A 4,627-nucleotide genomic window follows, 5' to 3' on the forward strand; every position below is an offset into this window, starting at 1 on the left:
CTCCCGAAGTGCTGGGATTACAGGTGGCAGCCACCACGCCTAGCTCATTGATTTTTTTCAATTGTTTTCTGTTTTATTGATTTATTATTTTATCTTTATTTTTCCTTCTGCTTGTTTTGAGTTTATTTTGATTCACTCTTCTTTTTCAAGATTCTTGGGAGAGGAGCTTAGATTATTGATTTGAGGCTTTTTCTCTTTTCTAATGTTTGCAGTTAGTGCTATAAATGTCCCTCTCAGTGTTGCTTTGCCTTGTCCTACAAATTCTGAAATATTTTCATTCATTTTAATGTATATTTTTATTTCCCATGAGATTGGCTTTTTGACCCATGGATTATTTAAAAGTGTGTTGTTTATTTCCAAGTGTTTAGAGACTTTCCTATCTTAATTGCTACTGATTTCTACTTTGACCCTACCATGGTCAAAGAACACACTGTATATTATTTTAATTCTTTTTTTGAGATGGAGTTTCACCCTGTCGCCCAGGCTGGAGTACAGTGGCGCGATCTCGGCTCACTGCAATCTCTGCCTCCCAGGTTCAAGCGATTCTCCTGCCTCAGGCTCCTGAGGAGCTGGGATTACAGGAGTGTGCCACTACACCCAGCTATTTTTTTTTTGTATTTTTAGTAGAGATAGGGTTTCACCATGTTGGCCAAACTGCTCTCAAACTCCTGACCTCAAATGATCCGCCCACCTTGGCTTCCGAAAGTTCTGGGATTACAGGTGTGAGCCACCACATCTGGCCAGTGTATGATTTTAATTCTTTTAAATTTGTCGAGGTTCATTTTATGGCCCAGGATATGGCCTGTCTTACTGTATGTTCCATGGGCACTTAAAATGACCATATGTTCTGCTGTTGTTGGCTAGAGTGTTCTATAAATGTCAGTGAGATCCTGTTAGTTGGTGGTGGTGGTGAATTTTTCTGTCTCCTTGCTTATTTTCTGTCTAGTTGTTCTATTGATTGCTAAGAGAGGTGTGTTGACATCTCCAACTATGTTTGTTGTATTAGTATGCTCAGGCTGCTGTAACAAAATACCATGAACTGGGTGGTTTTGACAACAGAAATGTATTTCCCACAATTCTGGAGGCTGCTAACTAACTCTCTGATGGTCTGGCAGGGTCAATTGCTGGTGAGGGTCGTTTTCATGGCTTGTAGATGGTTGCTTTCTTCTATGTCAACACATGGCCTTTCTGTAATGCATATACATGTGTGTGAGGGGAAAGAGACAGGGAGCTCTTTCTCTTCTATAAGGCCACCAGTCCTATCGGGTAAGGACCCTATCCTAATGACTTCATTTAACCTTAAGTGTAGGGGATCTGTCAGAATGGTGGGAAAAACTAAGGAAAGGATGCAAACCTTCTCAAAGGTCGGAAGGTTCTTCAGAGTCCTGAGGGAGAATAGCTGAAGGCAGCTGTTACAGATAACCGAGTGCAGAGGGCAAGGAGTAGGTATAAGGGAGTAGGGGGAATTTATCTTAAATAGGCTTGTTTACTTATGTTGACCAGGAACTGACCTTTTATCATCTGCAAGAGTGACATTCCCTGAAAGGGGAACAATAAATGTTAATTGCCTGCAGGTTGTGTTGGCTCCCAGTTTTTGGCATTGTGCCTGCGCTGAATAAAAGCAAACAGCTCCAGGGCCGGGTGTGGTGGCTCACACTTGTAGTCCCAGCACTTTGGGAGGCTGAGGCAGGCAGATCACGAGGTCAGGAGATAGAGGCCATCCTGGCTAACACGGTGAAACCCCATCTCTACCGAAAATACAAAAAATTGGCCAGGTGTGGTGGCGCGCGCCTGTAATCCCAGCTACTTGGAGGCTGAGGCGGAAGAGTCACTTGAACCTGGGAGGTGGAGGTTACAGTGAGCGGAGATCGCGTCATTGCATTCCAGCCCCGGGAGACAAAGTGTGAGACTCTGTCTCAAAAAAAAAAAAAAAAAAAGCAAGCAAGCAAGCAGCTTCAGCTTCTTGGGGCCGCTCTGTAGCCACTTGAGCCAAGCAATCACCTAGCTGCTCTTAAACTGCACACCGGTATCTGAGTACTCGTTTCATCCATCGGCCAGGGTCTGTGGGACAGACCTGGCAGGTGGTGCCCCGTGTGAGGAACACTGTAATGGATCGCCACAGAACCCTCGGGAACAAAAGTGAAGTGACTGTGCAGTAAGTAATTGGTGTCTGCTCAGGATTTCCAAATTTGAGGGGATTTTCAAGCTAGGGTTTCATCATGGGACAACAGTTATCCACTCAACAGCAACAGTATATAAAAGTATTGAAACAGCTGCTTAAAGTGGAGCCTTGGTCTCGGAGGCCCAATTAAGGGACCTAATGCAAACTGTCATTCTCCCAGAAGAAGGCACACCAGACCTAGAACAAGTGGGAAGAAATTTTAAACGACATCATGTACAAGGGCAACGGGTCCCAGTAACATCTTGAACGTTATGGGCCTTAGGGCTGCTTTGGCTCCACTCTACACAGAAGAGCCTAAAAAGGAAAGGGAGGAAGAACCATCATCTACCTTACCACCTCCTCCTCCTCAGCCCTGCTGTTACCGGGTAAAGGTGCCACAGAGGAGACAGATTTTCCCTGAGACCCCTGCCCCAATAAATTGGAAAAAAGATAAGGGATACACTACAGTTATGGGGACCCTGTCTTACGCAAGTGGCATTAGAAGGGGAGCTATTGGCCTGCCCGGTGATGCAAGATCAACAAGGCAATCAGGTATGTGAACCCATTACTTTCAACACTTATAAAGAAATAAGAAAAAGCATTAGAGAAAACGGAGCTGCTAGCCCATTTATGAAAGGATTAATTGAGGCCATAGCAAATAACTTCCATATGACCCCATGGGACTGGTCAGTGCTAGCTCAAACAACTTTAGAGGCCAGTCAATATGTACACTGGAGGGCAGAATATGATGAGTTGTGTGAACAACACACCAGCCAGAATCAATTGGCTGGGCAAAACATAACGAGGCTGCTATGCTCCAGGGGAGGGGTCCCTATGTCAATGTACAATAACAATTTTGTCCCCCAAGCCTATGCACAAGTGTCCTTATGCGCCTGCAGGGCTTGGGACCGAATTCCTGAAGGCAGAGTTCAACAGGGATCTTTTGTAAATGGTCGACTAGGGCCTCAGGAGCCATTTGTTGAATTTATCAATCGGTTAACCCAGACAATTAAGAGACAAATTAGTCATGCCCAGGCCGCTGATACCTTATTGTTGCAATTGGCTTATGAAAATGCTAATATAGAACAGCTGCCTTCAGCTATTCTCCCCACCAGGGTTCTGCAGAACCTTCTGACCTTTCAGAAGGTTTGCATCCTTTCCTTTCCGTATAGTTTTTCCCACCATTCTGGCTGATCCCCCACACTTAATTACTTCCTAAAAGCCTCATCTCCAAATATAGTCATATTGGAGGTTTGGGCTTCAACATATGAATTTGGGAGGGACACAGTTCAGTTCATGACATTTGTAGATTTGTCTACATTTCTCTTCTTAGTTCAGTTTTTCCTTCACATGTTTTGCAGCTCTTTCATTTAGTGCATACACATTTAGGATTGCTATGTCTTCTTGATTAATTGACCGTTTTATCATTATGTAATGCTCTTTGTCTCTTATACTTTTCTGTGCTCTGAAGTGTACTTTATGAGCTGTTAATATAGTCACTCCTGGCTGGGCATGGTGGCTCACACCTGTAATCCCAACACTTGGGGAGGCCAAGGCTGGAGGATTGCTTGAGCTTAGGAGTTTGAGGCTGCAGTGAGCTGTGATTGTGCCACTGCAATCTAGCCTGGGTGACAGAATGAGACCTTGTCTCCCAAAAAAATAATGAAGTTCCTCTTGCTTTCCTTTGATTAGTGTTTGTATAATATATCTTTTTCCACCTTTTTACTTTCAACCTCCCTATATTGTTGTTATTTGAGGTGAATTTCTTACAGACATCATATAGTTGGTTCATACTCTTTAATCTACTCTGTCAGTCTCTTTATTTTTGAGACACTGTCTCTCTCTGTTGCCCAGACTGGAGTGCAGTGGTGCAACCTCAGCTCACTGGAACTTCTGCCTCCCAGGTTCAAGCGATTCTCATGCCTCAGCCTCCCCAGTAGTTGGGATTACAGGCATGCACCACCATGCCCAGCTAATTTTTGTATATTTAGTAGAGACAGGGTTTCAACATGTTGGCCAGGCTGGCCTTGGACTCCTGACCTCAGCCTCCCAAAGTGCTAAGATTACAGGCATGAGCCTCTGCACCTGGCCTCAATATCTTTTAATTGGTGTTTTACCAGTTACTTTTTTTTTTTTCCTTTTCATTTTCTTTTAGTTCAGCTTATGCAAGATTTTGTACCTTGTATAAGAATTTAAGTTTACTGAATACAAAATATTGCTTAAGATTTAAAGGAATTAAAGCAAAATAAGTTGCTGAAGGGGGAGGATCATTTGAGTTAAATACATTTTTTTTTTTTAATCTGTAATTGATGTACATTTGATTTTAAGAAGACACTTTACATCAGGTCACCACAAAGCAGATTTACATACAACCATCAATTGCAGAAAAACAAAGTTTCTTTTTGATCCAAACACAAAAAGCTTTGTGATTTTTTTATGATCTCTTCCTTGACCATAAAAAAATAT

This window comes from Colobus angolensis, unplaced genomic scaffold (assembly GCF_000951035.1).
Source record: "Colobus angolensis palliatus isolate OR3802 unplaced genomic scaffold, Cang.pa_1.0 Scaffold24, whole genome shotgun sequence".
NCBI lineage: Eukaryota > Metazoa > Chordata > Mammalia > Primates > Cercopithecidae > Colobus > Colobus angolensis.